General features: G+C 48.7%; 1 long non-coding RNA gene across 1 annotated transcript; it reads left to right on the top strand.

Moving 5' to 3' along the window:
- The first annotated feature begins 11409 nt into the window (after window positions 1–11409).
- On the top strand, window positions 11410–13012 carry LOC113877871. The gene is made up of 2 exons (XR_003506843.1): window positions 11410–11635; window positions 12485–13012. It is a non-coding gene; the product is annotated as an uncharacterized LOC113877871 (long non-coding RNA).
- The last annotated feature ends 4983 nt before the right edge of the window (window positions 13013–17995 follow it).

Here is a 17995-nt window from a genome sequence, read left to right as displayed (position 1 = left end):
GTCCCTTTCATTTCCATAAGACTTTTAGGACCAGATTACCAATTTCTGTAAAAAAATAAAACAGCTGGGATTTTGATAGAGATTGTGTTGTATCATAGATCAATTTGGGGAGTATTGCTATCTTAACAATATTAAGTTTTCTGATTCACAAACACAGTATTTCTTTCCATTTATTAGGTCTTCTTTAATTCTTTCAATAATGTGTTATAATTTTCATTGTGTATATCTTATACTTATTTTCATACATATATTCCTAAATATTTCACTCTTTTTAATGTTGTAAATCAAATTTTTTCTTAATTTCATGTTCCAGTTGTTCATTGCTAGTGCATAGAAATGGGGAAGGCGATGGCACCCCACTCCAGTACCCTTGCCTGGAAAATCCCATGGACGGAGGAGCCTGGTGGGCTGCAGTCCATGGGGTCACTAAGAGTTGTACACGACTGAGTGACTTCACTTTCACTTTTCACTTTCATGCATTGGAGAAGGAAATGGCAACCCATTCCAGTGTTCTTGCCTGGAGAATCCTAGGGACGGGGGAGCCTGGTGGGCTGCCGTCTCTGGGGTCGCACAGAGTCGGACACGACTGAAGTGACTTAGCAGCAGCAGCAGCAGCAGTGTATAGAAATACAATTGGTTTTCATTTATTATATTTTGTATTCTGCAACCTTGCTGATCTTGTTTATTAATCCTTAAAAGTTTGTATGTATGTGTATTTTCTTTGGAATTTTCTGTATACAAGATCATATCATCTATGAATAGAGATAGTATTACCTCTTTCTGTCCAACCTGAGTGCCTTTTGTTCCTTTTTCTTGCCAAAGTTCCTAGCTAGAATTTTCAGTGCAGTGTTGAATAGAATTGGTGAGGGCAGACATCTTTGACTTGTTCCTGATCTCAGGGGGAAAACTTTCATCTTTCACCCTTAAGTCTAATGTTAGATGTGGAGTTTTTCTAGATGTTCTTTGTCAAGTTAAGGAAGTTCACTTCTATTCCTAGGTTTTTTGAGTATTTTTATCATGAAATGGTATTGAGTTTTTCCAAATACTTGTTTTGCATCTGTTGAGATGATCATATGATTTGGTTCCTTTAATGTATTAATATGGTGTATTACATTGATTTTCAAATATTAAACCAATATTGCACTCCTAGGATAAATCCCATTTGGTCATAACATGTAATCCTTTTCATATGTTGCTGGCTTCATTTTGCTAGTATTTTGTTGAGGATTTTTGTATCTATATTCATGATATTGATAATATAGTTTTCTTACGGTATCATTGTCTGGTTTTGATATCTGAATAATACTAGACTCATGGTATGAGTTGGAAGTGTTCCTTCCTATTCTATTTTTTGTAAGAGTGTGAAGGATTGTCATTAATTAAACATTTGGTAGAATTTACCAGTGAAGCCATCTAAGCCTGGACTTTTCTTTGTGGAAGGTTTTGAAAATACTGCAGGGTTTTGAGGGCTTTCCTGGTGGTTCAAATGGTAAAGACTGTGCCTGTAACACAGGACACCAGAGTTCAATCCCTGTGTTGGGAAGATCCCCTGGAGAAGGAAATGGCAACCCACTCCAATATCCTTGCTTGGAGAATTCCATGGACAGAGGAGTCTGGTGGGCTACAGTCTGTGGGGGCACAGAGAGCCAGACACGACTGTGTGACTAAGACTTGAGAACACTAATACAACCCCTTTACTTGTTCTAGGTCTATTCAGACTATCTACTTCTTGAAGCGGTTTCGATAGTTTGTGTTTTTCAGAGAATTAGTCCACTTATATATGTTATCTCATTTAGTCTAAACTTAGTCATAGTGTTCCTGTATAATCATTTTTATTTCTCTAAGGTCTCTTTTTTCACTCCTGGTTTTGGTAATGTGAGTCTTTTTTTTTTTTTTTTTTCTTGGTCAGTCTAGCTAAAGATTTGTCAATTTTGTTCATCTTTTCAAAGAACCAACTTTTTAAAAACTATTTATTTACTTAGTTAGCTGTGCCTTAGATGCAGCACTCAGAATCTTTATTTGCAGAATGCACACTTTTATTTGTGGCATGCGAACTCCTACTTGTAACATGTGGGATCTAGTTCCCTGACCAGGGATGAAACCCAGGTCCCTCGCATTAGGAGCTTAGAGTCCTAGCCACCAGACCACCAGGGAAGTCCCAAAGAACCAACTTTTATTTTCACTAATTTTTTCTATTGCCTTTCTGTTAATAAGGTGATTCTTGAGCACCCAGATGACACAAGCTGCTTAGGTCAGCATAAACTCAGACCGGGACCCTTCCTTTGAATGGCTAGATTCAAACTCAACTCCTTCACTATTTCCTTCTTAAATCAGGATGCTGTCTATTTTGGTGTCCCCCTCATCATCCCCAGAGTAACATGACAGAGAAGACAGAGACTGCATTGTTATCTGGGGGCTGTGTGAGGGACAACAGTTCCATTAAATCCATAAGCATTTTTTAAACATCTGTAATGAGCTCCATGGAAAGCATCAAGAGGCACAGGGATGAGAAGCCAGAAGCAGCCTCAGGCTGTCCAACCTCACCGTCTAGTTGAGGCGGCACACACGGACACAGCCAGCTTTAACACAAGCTAGACTACCATGATGGAGAAGGCAATGGCACCCCACTCCAGTCCTCTTGCCTGCAAAATCCCATGGATGGAGGAGCCTGGGGGGCTTCAGACCATGGGGTCACGAAGAGTCGGACACGACTGAGCGACTTCACTTTCACTTTTCCCTTTCATGCATTGGAGAAGGAAATGGCAACCCACTCCAGTGTTCTTGCCTGGAGACTCCCAGGGACGGGGGAGCCTGGTGGGCCGCCGTCTATGGGGTCGCACAGAGTCGGACACGACTGAAGCGACTTAGCAGCAGCAGCAGCAGACTACCATGAGGGCTGTGATTGAGAGTGATGAAAATGCTCCCAGGGGCCTGGGGTTGGAGGAGAGCAATTGACCAGCCTAGAAGAGTCAGGGAACAGAAGAGCTGGCATTTAAGGTAAGTCCTGAAGCATGACAGGATTTGTAGGGGGAGGGAAGGAAGGAAGGTTCTTCAGTCCAGAGAAGCACACGTGCCAAGGCAGGGAGTGGTAGGAAGCCAGGCCTGGCGTGGACAGACTGTGCTGGGGAAAGGACAGGCCGGACAGAAAAGCTAGGGCCAGACTTTGGAGGAGCCTGAAGGATGTGCTGGGCTTCCTTGGTGGCTCAGAGATTTAAAAAAAAAAAAAAAATCCTCCTGCCAGTGCAGGAGACAGCTTCAATCCCTGGATCAGGAAATGACAACCCACTCCAGTATTCTTGCCTGGAAATCCCATGGACAGAGGAGTCTAGCAGGCCACAGTCCATGGGGTCGAGAAAGAGTCGGACACAACTTAGCAACTAAACACCAACAACAACAAAGGATGTGCTCCAGAAACTAGAACTGTGTCTTTAAGCTGCATGGAGCCCACTGAAGGGTATCGCGCTGAAGGATGACATGTCCAGCCTTTATTGAAGCTGGAGACCGCAGCAGACATCTAGGTTGGTTTATTTGGGCTCTCTGATGCCTTCCTCACCTGGAGGGGCAAGCAGAGACGGCGGTCTTTACCCCTGTTCGTCACCCCATCCTGGGGACTCTCTCCTCCCTATGCTTCCATACAGCAGCTCTTCCCTGATTTTCTTCCTACCTGTCTGGTGGCTCCTTTTCAGTCTCCTCAGCAGGCTCCTCTTCCTCTGCCCATCCTAAGTGCTGGTGTTCCTCAAAGTTCTGTTCTAGAACTTTTCTTCATCTCACAAGACCATTCTTCCTTGGAGATCTCATAGGTTACCATGGCTTCAAGGACCAAATATGGATTGGGAGATTTCTCAGGTCTCTCTGCTTATTTAGACCCATCAGATCTGTCCATTGGACATCTCCATTTAGTTATTTTCATTAAAATTAGCTCCAGCCATGAGTAGAGGGAAAACTCTAAGTAAAATGGCCCAAACAAGATAGTTTATTTCTCTTTCAGATAAAAGGAGTCCAGAGCCTGGTATATTTCCAAGCCTGGTATAACAACCTGGGAGTCACATCTCTGAAATCTCTCCCTTTGTCTCTATCCCCAAGCCAGCATCCTCCCCCTTGGTCACTTGCACCAACTTCCCTGTTCTTGCTCCTCTCAAATGCATTGTCCACATCTACACTGCTCAGCATGGTGGCCAACAAACACATGTGGTTATTCCTAAGTACTCAAAAGGTGGCTAGTCCAAATGGAGATGCACTGTAAGTGCAAAAGGCACACTGGATTTCAAAGGTTTAATATGAAAAAAAATGTAAAATATTATGGTTTCTCTACTGATTATATGATAAATGATAATAGCTTTGATATATTAGAGTAGATAAAATATATTATTTAAAATTAATTTCATCTGTTTCTTTTTACATTTTTACTAGAAAATTTTAAATTACATTTGTGGCTCTCATCACATAGCTATCAAATAGCACTGCTCTACACCAAAGCAAAAAGCATCCTTCCAAAACACCAATCTGGACGTGTCACACATCTGAAAAACCTTTCAGTGCTATCAGTTGTCTTTAGGCTAAAGTTTCATCCACTCCATATGGCTTTCCAGTCCTCCGTGGCCCAGCTTCTGCCTCTCCCTCCAGCCTCATCGTTCACCATCTCCTCCCTTTGCCTTCCCCTTGCCTGCCTTTCAGTTCCTGAAACATGACAAGTGCTCTCTAGCCTCTGGGCCTCCACACATGCTGTTCCCTGTGTCTGGGACACTCTCTCCCCTCTTGAGTGGCTTCATGCTCCACTCATCTCTTTCCCACCTCAGCCTAGATGCATCTCTTCCTGGGAGGCCTCCCCAGGTCCCCTGCTTCTCAGAGTTCCCTTCACCTCTCTACCCTGACCTCACCCCACCCACCCACAAATGACTGTGCCCACTTACTGTGACTTTTACCAGATTGATCAGTACCTTGTGTTCACTGTGGTACCCCCACCCCACCCCCATGCCTCACCACAGCACCTAGAGCTGGCACGTGGTCAGTAGTCAACAAACGTGTGCAGGATCAATGAATGACTCACCTCAAAGCCAGATAAACAAAGTGTCAGGGTAGGGCCTGACTAGATGTTTCTAAGCCTCGTCAGCCAGTGACCAGAGACTCCCAGTTTGGGAGATGGGACACAGGGCCTACACAGGCCCACTGTGTGGAGACCCAGGCCACCAATATCCTGTGCCCCTTCCCAAGGGCAACAGCAGTGACTGTCCTCCCAGGAAAGCTCCCTGGCACGTCCCCAGCATTTTCAGAATGAGTTATGCTGAGAATTCTCTCAGAGATGAGCTTCCTCCTGGGTGGGGTTAGGAGCTGTGGATGGTGGAGGAATAGAGGGAAGGGGAGGAGGGTGTCTGTTTACCCAGCACCAAGAGAATTCACGTTCCTGTTGCTCATGAAGTATGAGCCTCTCTGTGAAGATTTTCTTTCAGGGTCAAGAAATGAAGGAGATGGGGGCTGGCGGGGAGGTGGGCACCCAGAACTGAAGACACAAGTGGGTTTACATGAAGACAGAGCTGGAAACCGTTCTCCCAAGCCAGGGCCCAGGAGCCTGATCTGCTTGTTCTAAACCTGGACCAGAAAAGCTGAATCCTTTTTTTTTTTTTTAAGTTTTTATTTTGTGTTGGGGTATAGCTGATTAACAACGTTGTGATAGTTTCGGGTGGACAGCAAAGGGACTCAGCCATACATATACATGTATCCATTCTCCCCCCCCTCCCATCCAGGCTGCCACATAACATAGAGCAGAGTTCCCTGTGCTATACGATAGGTCCTTGTTGGCTATCCATTTTAAATACAGCAGTGTGCACATGCCCATCCCAAATTCCCTAACTATCCCTTCCCCTCATCCTTCCCCACCCCTGTAACCATTAGTTCACTCTCCAAGTCTGTGATTCTGTCAGAAAAGCTGAGTTTTGAACAGAACCTGGCAGGAACTGTGCCCTGGTGGTTCCCCAACCTTGGGGGGCCGGAAAGAAGCTCATGTCACATTTTGGGTTCCTTTGCTTCTCCTGACACACTCAGGCATGCACAAACAGACAGGCACACACAAGCACACACACTTTGTAGATGATTCTCTGCCCAGTGCCTTGCACCCAAGAGCCTCCTGTTACTCCTCCTAAACTTAGAAAGTCTCCCAGGGGATTGACCCTGCCCTTAATCCAGCTAGAGACCACCCTGCCATGGGCTGTTTCATATGGAGTCCCTGATCCCTGGAGTATGACACAGAAAGGGTGGCTAGAGTCCTCTCCGCCCTACCAAGTGGACCTTGAAGGTAGGATGCATGCTGGAGGCCTCTGCTCTCAGGGCAGACCCTGCCCCTGGCAAAGCCATCGCTCCCAGGATGTATTATCCTCTCCTCTCTTTTCCTTTCACTGCCATGTCAGCTCACACAAAGCAAGAGGTAGTACCTGCAGTTCCCAACCTGGAGAACTGAAAACACGTTCCCCAGCGTGCTGCCAGCAGCAGTGGCTCGAAGAGGCTCTGTAATTACAGACATGCAGGGGTTTGCGCTACTGTTCTCACTCATCTATGAAACCCTTCCGTTCCCTTCATTTCCCATGGTGCCTTTAAAAAGGAAACGTGAAGCTGGGACCTTCAGAAAAGTGACTTCCAACTCCCTGCTCTACCATGGGCAGACACATTAGCCCTCACTACGATTCAGATTCATTCGGTCGTGTATTCATTCTTTCATCCGAAACATTTAATGGCCCCCTGCCATGTGCTAGCACTGGGCCTGTGCTGGGGACACACCAAATGTGACCCAGGTCGTGCTTTTGAAGACTCACAGTCTAGTGAGGAAGTGAAAGCATATGATCTAAGTAGTTACAGTCAAAATTCAAAAAGTGATGCGAGAAAAGGAAAATGCAGATAAAATCCAAGCGAAGAGCAAGATAATTTTGGAAAGGGTCGCTGCTTCTTGAGAGGTAATCAAGTGTGGTGACTGAAAATATAGACCCTGGAGACTACAGTGGGTGCATGCGTGCTGAGTCACTTCAGTTGCGTCTGACTCTTTTGTGTCCCTATGGACTGTAGCCCACCAGGCTCCTCTGTCCATGGGATTCTCCAGGCAAGAATACTAGGGTGGGTTGCCATGCACTCCTCCAGGGGGTCTTCCCTACCCAGGGGCTGAATTTGCCTATCCTGCATTGCAGGCGGATTCTTTACCACTGAGACACTGGGGAAGCCCCAACTTGTGGAGAAATGGGGAGAATTTTGAGGTTAGAATGAAGACAAAATGCAAGGTCCAGCACCTGATACAGCTCAATTGATATCAGTTGCTAGAATCAGGGAAAGTGACTTAGGACATGGGTTTTCCGCATGTGTAGAGCAGGCATTCTAGAACAATTGGGACACAGGGAAAATGTGGTGCTTGGATGGAATTCCTTTTGGGTGCAGCCTGTGAGAAGGGAAGAAAGAAGACGTGAGGCCAGAAAATCAGGTTAGGGTTAAACCTTGGAACACTGAATGCCAAAAATCGACCTTAGAAGTACAATGACATCAACAGCCTTAAGAAGACAGTGCCCACCTAGCCTCATGCAATGGGCCTCATCTTTAAAGCCATGTTCAATTGGGCCAAATTTCAGGGTCTTCAAAGATGGGAGCCAACCCACAGGGCTTGGTGCAGTTTTGGCCTGTCTCCTGATTCTACCCACCTAGAAAGGCCTGGTTCTGTCTCTCTGGCAAACTGAGCTCTGGAGTCAAAGCTGAGGGAGAAGAGCCATCTTCTTTTCAAGGATGAGTAGATACGGGCGTCTCTGCCCCACGTGAAGGCTGGTGCTGGGGCACAGAGGCTGGGAGAGGCCACACAGAAGGGGCCAACCAAGGGGAGGAGGGAAGGCAGGGCGCTTGAGGCCGGGCGAGGCTGAGCAGGCTCCCAGTTATTATCACCAGCCTCTATTTTCCCCTGCAGATATACAGAACCTTTTCAATCCTATTTTCCAGAGGGGCAGACTGAGAGCAAAGATTTCATCAAGTACAAAACAAATTTAGGAGCAGCCCTGCTGGAAGACCGTAAACGGGGCAGGGGGTGGGGGTGCCAAGAGTCTCAGAGAGCGAGTCCCAGCTCAGATGCATCCCCACCCCTGGGTTGAGGGGCCAGATTGGGAGGCAACGCAGCACAGCTCAAAGGCTCCTCACCTGGAGAATCTGGAGGCCCGGCCTCATTCTTGTCCAGGTTGTATCTCTGTGCAACTTTGGGGAAGTCGCTTCCCCTTGGCCTCTGTTCCTTCTCAGTAAAACAAAAGATCTTTGCTGGGAGACTCTCAGAGGTCTTTTCTAGCTTGGAAATTTAATGTGTAGTTGAATGAAGCAATGCCCTGCTGTTAGAATGTGGGGTGCCTGAGTGCATGCTAAACCCAGGAAGGAACCCAGAACAGCCAGACTTCAGAAAAAGAAGGAATTAGAGGGGTTGTCTGGAGCCCCCAACCCTCAGGTGAAGGGCAGAAGGGGTGAGGAGAGCAGGGGGAAGGAGGGGAAGGTGGGGGCCGCCTATCTAAGTGCCTGGCATCTCAAGGGCAAAGGAGGCTAACTGGTAAGAGGTTTCTTCTCCCAGCTCCAGCTACCTCGGGAGCCTGTGGAAAAGCTGCATTCAAATCGATAGCCTCATCAATAAATAAAGAGTCAACACATCCCATCTCCAGCTCAGGGCTCCTTCAGGAAAATTGACCCTCGACCCACTTCTGCTCACCCATTCTGGATTTCAACAGAGGCTGCCAGAGGGAAGGGACCCTTAAAGGTCATCTTGGGCACCCCCTTGCCTGCCAGGTGCCCCATCCAAGAAGGTCTAGGCCGGGCCCGTGCCCTCTGCCCACCACCCCACTGCCTCTCCTGGCCGGCTCCTTCCTCCCAGTCCCCTGGGGCCACTACCTTCACTCCCTCACCCCCAGTCAACTCTCCTCTTTCAGCTCCACTCTTTGCTTCTCACCTCTTCCGACTCCGTGTCTTTCATCTGACTATTGCTTCTCATCAAATGGAATGAGCACCAGGAGAAGGGCTCCCCACTCCCCTGCAGTCTACCCTCTATATCCACCCATCAGACTTCTTGTCATCCACTGTAAATGAGCCCCTCAGGGTCGGACAGAGAAAATGCATCTCTGGGAGCAACGGATAGAGACCTTTGTAACTTTACAGAACAGATAACGTGTCAGCAGTTTGACTGCGAGGCAGCCCTTTCTCTCTCTGACTTCTATTACAACAGAGGCTCTTCTCCTAGGAAAACGCAAGTCTCCAATAAAGCAAGTTCATTCTTTCAGACCTCAGAGACCAACACAGTGGTCACCCATGTATGACGATGGATGACTGCCTTCTGGGTGGGCCTTGCAACACCTCAAGACCTCTCCTCTGCTTGGCTGCCTCGGTCTCCCCTCACCCTCCCTAGCCTGAGTGGAGAACATCCCCGCACCTAAGGAGGCCTACGGGCTGCTGGGCTAGTTAGCTCAGAGAAGAGACTTGTAGGGTTGTGACAGCCTCTCTGTTCCTAGTACTTGGCCACTACGCTCCAGCAGATCCCTGGGGACTGAACATTCCTTTAATTAAAGGTTTCCGACAAGAAGAAATCGCATCCCTGCTTTCTCTGTTCTAAGTATAAAATGTAGACAATTTCAGCTCCTCCTGAGTTATCCAAGGCAGAATTGCAACCCCAGCTTCCCAGCCCCACCTGGCCTCCTCCTGTCAGTAGTCATTATGTGAAGGAAACAATCAGGAGGCGAATCTGTAGCCAGTGTACCCACCGTGCTTCCTGGCACACACACCTAAGCAGGACAGTGTTGTTCTGAGACATCTGCTCTGAGGTTCTTTCCCTCCATGATACCTCGGACTTAATCATCTGGGGAGCGGGGATGGGGGTGAAAGATGGGATGTGGGGGGAACTCAGGCCTTGGAGGTAGTCAGTATTCCAGGCTCCTGGCTCTAGCTTAACCACCTCACAGCTGACTGGAGGCTCATCTGGCCTCCCAGAAAGTGGCAAAGGATTCATTCCCCGTATCTCCTAAGAGGCAAGGGTGGCCAGTAGCAGAGCTTGGTGGTCTTGGAAAGCTGGTTACTAATTTGCAAGGGGGCATTAATGAGCTCCCCCTGTGTCAAGTGTGGGGAATGTGTTTATGAGACAGACTACCTACCCTAGGAGGAGGCCACACAGCAGCACAACCAGCTTCAGGCATAGCTCTTAGAGCCATAAAGGTCTCAAGAAGTCATTTGGCCCAGGCCTCCCCCTTTCATCAGTCCCCGAGGCCCAGCCTTGCAGTGACCGGCCCGGGGTCTCCTGCAGGAGACTAGAGCCCAGCTGCCAGCTCTCCTCACAGCACAGCCTGGGCTGGCGCTGAGCAAATGGGTTGTGGCTGTCACCAGAGAGGAGCTGGCAGCAGACACAGCAGACTATGTTTTCTTTGCAGACTGATGGTAACTAGAGGAAGCTGAGAATTCCGCTGTTCTGCTCCGCTCTGCCTCCAGCAGACAGGCAGCCGGCGGGCAGGAGGAGGGGAGAGGGAAGGCCAGCCTCTCTCATGCCAAAGCAGGAATCTTTCCTCCTAGGATAAGCAAGGTCATACGGACCAAAGATGGGAGGGAAGACCACCTTAGGGCCCCATGGCATCCCTGGGGAGGATGTCGGAGCCTAGGTCCTCTGTCTGGAGCTGCTCTGGGGGTGTCATGGTAAGAGCTCACATCCATGAAACACTTGCTCTGTGCCAGGCCTGGCACTGCAAACTCTGTTGCAATGTGAAGGCAGTTCGTGTGAGGGATGGGAACATGGTCTAAAGGGCACAAGAGTGGGTTCAAACCCCGCTTTGATACCAGCTCTGTGATCTTGGGCAAGTCACTTAACTTCTCTGGGCCTCAGTTACTTCATTAATAAAACGGGAGTAATAACAGCACCCACCTAATGAAGTCATTGGAAGATTAAGTGCATTCACACACATACAGCTCTTCAAACAGTGTCTGCCATGGAGTCAGCAGTAGATAAGTTATTGCTATTACTGCGTGTTGGAGCCGACACAAAGCTTTGAAGTAGATATTCATCCCTGAGGCTCAAAGTCCATTGACTTGCCCCAGGTCCGTCTGATTGACAGCACAGGTACCAGCTCCCCAGCTCCCCACCTCGAGTCCATTCCTGTTTGGAAACCTCTTCCAACCACAGCGGGAACAAAGGTGGATCTCTGTCCTCCCTCTGGGGGCTAGGCTGGTTGGTGGCTTCAGGCCCAGCCAGAAAGTCCCTGCCTCACACTCCGGCAGCCCCCGGACCTGGGAGCCTCTCACACCCCCGCCCAGGCTCCCCTGGGGCCTCCACCTTCCTCGGCAGTCTCCCCTCCTCGTGCAAGGCGCAGGCCGCCTGCCTGGAGCGGGGACCCTCTGGATCTCAGGATAAACAAACCGTCGCTCTGGCCCAGCCCTCCGCCGGCTCGCGCTCCCCGCCCCCTCCTGCCGCAGTGCACAGCCGCTCTGCCGCTCTGCTCCGCTGCCAACTTGGCAGCTCGTCTCTGCTGTTACTATCAACACCTCCGAGGGAAAAGAGAGAGAACTCAGCTCTCTCTGATCGCTTGGCGCACCGAGCAGCGAATTCGTGTCAGAGCCAGCCCTGGAATACCTCCGAAGCTCCCAAGACTTCCTTGGCGAGGAAGAAAAGGTGGGAGCAGCCCTTAGAGCAAACCAGCCTCCTAGCAGAGCCACCGGGCCTGGCCAGGGCTGCAGGCCTCCAGGGAGCAGGCAGCTCTGATCCAAACGGCTGTAGGAGGGTGCTTTAGGCCAGGCAGGTGCACAGGAGAGGGCTAGGAGGCCTTCTCTCTCCAGACTGTGAGCCCCTGGAAGGCATGGACTGTACCTTCTTCCCTCTACCCGCCTCGGATGCGTGGGCAGAGCTCTGGTCATATTCCCCTAAGAGATGACGTTTTCACCACCAAATGGGAACTTCTCCCAGGCCGAAGCCACCTTTGTCCTTTCCCAACCCCCGCCCCAGACTCTCAGGCCTCTCCCACTGGCTCCCTAAAGCAGTTGATGGCGGTCTATGGCTCCTGCCAGGACTTCAGCCTAAAAGAACAGAGAGCCAGTACCTTCAGGAACCCAGTGCCCACAGCGCAGCGTCTCTGGTCAGTCGCCTACCCCTTGACAGGCCCCAGGTTGGAGGAATTTCCTTTCTAGCGTTCTCTCTGCTTGACAAGGGAAGGCCTGCATTCTCTGCTCCAGAGCTTTTGGCATCAACCGAAGTGGTGGGTTCAGGGTCATCAGCTTCCTAATTCTACATCACCCGGCCACCTAGTCTCCCCAGGGATGCAGGTGTCGGCTCCCACTCTGGATGCTGCCAGCCTGTTTCCCTCCCTGTAACGTGGAAATAACCTTTTATAACTGACTGGATTACAGCTGATAGTGCTAAAGACATGAAGACTATGGTATACACTTCTAGAAGTGCTTAACACTTAGAATCAGTATGCTTCCCTCTCCTCCTTCCTTCCCTCCTTTCTTTCTCTACTCCCTCCAGGAACCCTTCTCCCATATGTGAAACTGATCTGAGACCCCCTCTATTCCCCTCTCTGGATGTCTGAAAATGACCACCAAGAGAGACACAACCACTTTTCTGGTGAGAAGCCCCCAGATCCCCAAAGGCCAGCTGACTTTCCAGTAGGCAAGAGGAACAGAGAATTCATTCAGTGTGCAGGGTTGTAAACAAGCCACGAAGGACTGTGCCATTCCAGGCTGCACCTGTGAGCATCCTTCTGCTGAAGCCCTGTCAGCGTTTCCATGACAAACTCGTGTTTCCGGATGCCTCTCTCCCAGCTTCAGGAGGATGCCTTGCAATGAAACGCAACACTGAAAATGCCTTCATAATTTTCTCCCTAAAAAAGGTTGCATGCTCTAAAATTCCACCTGCCTGTTATATGTGTTTGCTTTTTATTCTGAGAGTTTTGTTGGTATTCTGTTTATACTGTATACCTGCAAGCATATGATATCCACGTGGGAGTTCTGTGCTGGAGAGCTGTGGTAGCAAATACACCACCACATAGTGTGATGAGACATCTCTCTTCCCTAAAACGTCTCCTACATCCATTTGCCCATCCCAAAGCCTGAAATACCACCATTAGGGATTTACCACTTTTGAACTTGAATGATTATCCATCCCTAAGAGTGTACTGTGACAATGTACCAACCCCTGATAGGGACTAAGCTACCATTTGATGAGGGGCTAGCCAAAGAACCATGAGACATCAGGAAGGATGACCAAAGGGTGCATGCATGCATGCTAAGTCGCTTCAGTTGTGTCCAACTCTGTGACCCCATGGACTATAGCCCGCCAGGCTCCTCTGTCCATGGGATTCTCCAGGCAAGAATAGTAGAGTGGATTGCCATGCCCTCGTCCAGGGGATCTTCCCCACCCAGGGATCCAACCCATGTTTTTTGTGGCTCCTGCAATGCAGGCAGATTCTTTACCGCTGAGCCACCGGGGAAGCCCCCACCAAAGGGTTTTTCTTTTAAGAGGATATGAGAGGCATCCAAGACATGTCACCTACTTTACACATTTGCAAGGCTTGCCTGTGGGAGGACACATGGTTGCATACACATGCATGCATGCACACACAGTGCTCTCAATAGAGAGCAATTTGTCCCCAAACCTAAACAGTGTTCAGATTCACCTGTTGTTGTGCAGTCGCTGTCATGTCCGACTGTTTGCTACCGCATGGACTGCAGCACACCAGCCTTCCCTGTCCTTCACTATCTCCTGGAATTTGCACAAACTCATGTCCGGATTCACCTGCGATGCATCCAAAAATGCAGATACCCAGGCCCTGCCCATTCATACTGAGTCAGAGCTTCTAGAGCTGGAGCAGAGCCCGAGACTACTTAGGAAGCGTCGGGTGCCGCTGCTGATCGGTCAGGTTTAGAAACCACTACGATAGAGCAGCATCCCCAACCTCCAGGACCCAGTGCCTGATGACCTGAGGTGGAGCCGATGTAATAACAGAAGTGAAGTGTGCAATAAATGTAGTGCGCTTGAATCATCCCCAAACCACTCCCCTCCCCCATTTGCGGAAAAATTGTCTTCCATGAAACCGGTGCCTGGTGCCAAAAAGGTGGGGACAGCTGCCAAAGGATAGAGCCCCAGGAGAGGAAACAGAACAGCTGAACTGGGGTTGCAGCACCACCCCAGGCGTTGCACTCTCTAAACCCTGAGGGAGACATGTGAGACCTGGCTCCCATGGTCTGGCTAGGTGACTGTTATGGAAATACCCACTGAAAGTCATCAGACATGGCCAGTGCTATCCCATTCCTACAAGGTGTGCAGCACGTGTGGGTATCCGTGTACCTGGCTTTCCTACAGAGAGGGCAGAACTGATCTTCATTGCTCTCCTTCACCTACGCTCATGGCTGTCTTTACATCCAGATGGACTTTCTCTCTTCAGGACTTGCCCCCTGCTCTCCTCTCTCAACCTCTTGGCATAGTCACTGATAATGTTGTTTGAAATTTCTCTCTAATAGGTTTATCAATCATCTACGATCCCTTCTAGAGAGGAAGAAGGAAGAGAAGTAGTCACTCCTGCTTTACAACAAGCGGAAACCCAGGCAGGGGGCATTAGAGGGCTTTATACCATTTAAACATAGAGCAGTGACACTTTCCTTTTGAAAACCTGGTGAAAATGTACACACACATTTCCCATACAGTTTCAGGGTTTCATGGGCTTTCTGGCACCTTTCCTAGGAGTCCAGGAAGCCCAGATAAAGAACATCTGCCCCACCTGGATCTGACCTCTGAGCTCCCAGACGGTCACATTCAAGCTTGACTAACATGTCACCCCCTTGCCCCAGGATGCAAGACGAACTTGCCTGACCTTCTCTTTCTCCCCAAGAAAGAGGGTTAAAACCCAGTGATGCACTGACACATCATCTGTGTCAAGACAGGATCTTCTCAGACCAGACTGGGCCTCCCCTTGCCTGAGCCTGCGGTACAAAGTCTGAGCTGCTATTAGGTATCGGAAGGGTGGATGACCTTTACTGCAATAACAGAAGATACACCTCAAACTGACTTAAACAATGAAAGGAATCTTCTGATCCCATGACAGTTAAAAAAAAAAAAAAGTTCCAGGTGAGCAGGCTTTATACAAGGTCTGATTCATCAGCTCTGTGCTGTGTCTTTCTTGTCTCTCCACCTTCCTGCGTGGTGCAACTTCATCCCAAGACTCTTAGCCTTCAAGGTTGCAACATGGTCTCCAGCAGCAACCAAAGCTGTTCATTCATTCTCAGAAGAGACAGTGAGCTGCTTTTTTTGATAGTTGACTGAAAGTAGAGGTTTCTTTCCAGAACCCCTCAGTCAGTAGCTCCCCACATCTCCGTAGTTCATGTTGGGAAACAGCTGATCCTGATAGGAGCCTCTTATTGGAGTGTCACCTGGCTGGGAAATTCAGAACATGGTGTAGAAGGCTTGCCTCGGTGCTCAGACTCCCATGTCCCTAGGCTTAGCCTCCTCTGCAATTTAAACTGCTTCCAAGAAAGGAGTTAAGGACTCAAAAGAAATGATTTTATAAATGCTAAGGCTCTGGTCTTGTCCCACAAAGGTCCTGGACAAAAGCCTTCTCAGAAAGGAAAGAGGAGATGGATTCCACTTTCTTCTTTAAAAATTTATTGATGATTGATTTTTGGCTGTGCTGCCTCTTGGCTGCTGAGCGGGCCACTCTCTAGTTGCGGTGCTCAGGCTTCTCAGTGTGGTGGCTTTGCTCGTTGCAGAGCACAGGCTCTAGGTCGCGCAGGCTTCAGTAGCTGCAGCCTGCGGGCTCAGTATTCGTGGCTCCCCAGCTCCAGAGCATAGGCTCAATAGTTGGGACACACAGGCTTCATTGCTCGACAGCAAATGGGATCTTCCTGGATCAGGGATCGAAACTATGTCTCTTGTATTGGAAGACAGATTCTTTACCACGGAGCCACCAGAGAAGCCCCAGATTTTCACTTTCTAAAAAGGAAAAGCAACAGAATCTGCACTCAGTCAGTTGAGGGGGATTCAGGTCACACAGGTGTTCAGAGAGCTGGGATATACCTCCTTCCTCCTTAGAAGCCTTGGATGATCATCAACAACCTGTTTATCCTCTCTGACTTCTGTCCAAAGAGAGAAAAATGGTCATCCCTTCCCTTTCACAGTGACCCGTGTAAGGCACGACAGCTTGGAACGAAGCTGAATTCTCAGAAGTCTCCAGGCTTGTGTGCTGCCCCACAGAGGATCATGAGTGTGGTGTGTGCAGTGGTTTTCAGCCAGTTCTTAATTGCCAAAACCATCCAAAAGGTCTTTTGTAACACCAATAAAACTAAAGGTTCCATGTGGCTCTGGATCTGTTTGGGGCTCATATACAGAAACATTGCTCAGCAATTGAAAGTCTTTTATCTTTTATTTTTGGGCTGATCTGGGTCTTCGTTGCTGTGCGAACTTAGTCGCCCTGAGGCATGTGGAATCTCCATTCCCAGACCAGGGATTGAAGCAGCATCTCCTGCATTCTAAGCCAGATTCTTCACCACTGGATCACCAGGGAAGTCCCTGAGAGTCATTAAAAAAAAAAAAAAAAATCCAATTAGTTCTTTATATCTCTTGAAGAGATATAAATGCTTAGTAAAGTTTTTCTAAAGCCCCTTTTACTCCTCCCCAGTTCGCTCCCATCCATAGCTACTCAAGGGCCGTTTGCATGTCAAAAGCTCCCATGCCCTCTCCAGCACCCAAATATCTCCCCTCTTTCTGAGTTCTTTATTATGAAATGTGTTAGTGTCTGGTCTTGTTCCTTGTCCTCCAGGTTCTCTTCCCACTCATTGTCCCAGTTCTACATCTCAGAAGATCTTTATCAAAGTTGAGGCAGAACTCTCCTTAAAATGCTCATTAAAATACTCTTTACAATACTCATACATTTCAATAAGTCTGTCCCTCTCTGTCTCATAAGCATTGTCGGGGAAACAGATTTACAGTCTCATATGTTAATACACATAGGTTATTCTACTACTATGTATTTCAGAGAAACAGAACCCATAGGATTTATATAGATAGATAAACAGATTAGATACAGATATGAGTTTTATTATGGGAATTGGCTTGCTTGGTTATGGAAGCCAAGAATTCACACAATCTGCCATCTGCAAGCTTAAAAACCAGGAAAACTAGCTGGTGGTATAATTCTGTTCAAGTCTCAAGGCCAGAGAATCTGAGGAGCTACTGGATGACTCCTGGAGTCCAAAGGCTCAAGAACCAGGAGTTACTATGTCCAAGGGCAGGAGAAGGTGGACGTCCCAGCTCAAAAAGAGACGGGGAATTCGCCCTTCCTCCACTTTTTCACTTTTCAGTTGAACTGGGTGATGCCCACCTACACTGGTGAAAGCAGATCTTCTTTACTCAGTCTATTGATTCTAAATGCTAATCTCTTCCGGAAACATCCTCACAGACACATCCAGAAATAATGTTTTACTGGCTATCTGGGCATCCTTTATCCCAATCAAACTGACACATAAAATTAACCATCACACATTCCATCTGTCTTTTGCTCTTTTTTTGGACAGGCATGCAGGCTCTTTAGTTGTAGCACATGGACTTAGTTGCCCCACAGCATGTGAGGTCCAGGAGGCTGACCTGTGGGGGTCTGTATCAAGAGCATCCCTTGCCCTCTGGTTCCTTGTTGGGCTTGGCCAGTGGGAGCCATTGACAAGAGATGGGAAGGCAGAGGTTGGGATGTTTATTCTGCCAGCTCCCCCATTGCTGGATTGATGGTTGGCCCAGGCTCCAACCCTAGGCCCTCTCCCAACTACTCTCCTCCGGCGGGCTCTGGTCACTACTCCCCACTTTCCCCTGCAGCCTGGAGGTGCTAGTGAGTTCCTGTTGTTGCCGGTCCCTGAGTGTCTTACCACCTTTCCTGGCTTCCTTACCCTTGTTGCTTCTCTGCAGCCTATAAACAGCTCCTTCATCCAGCTCTCCTCATTGCCTGGAGTGACAGCACCTGGACGATTCAGGGCCCCTGTCTTATATAGCTTTATC

Source organism: Bos indicus x Bos taurus, chromosome 19 (assembly GCF_003369695.1).
Source record: "Bos indicus x Bos taurus breed Angus x Brahman F1 hybrid chromosome 19, Bos_hybrid_MaternalHap_v2.0, whole genome shotgun sequence".
NCBI classification, from domain to species: Eukaryota; Metazoa; Chordata; class Mammalia; order Artiodactyla; family Bovidae; genus Bos; species Bos indicus x Bos taurus.
This window is presented reverse-complemented; position numbering and strand designations above follow the sequence as displayed.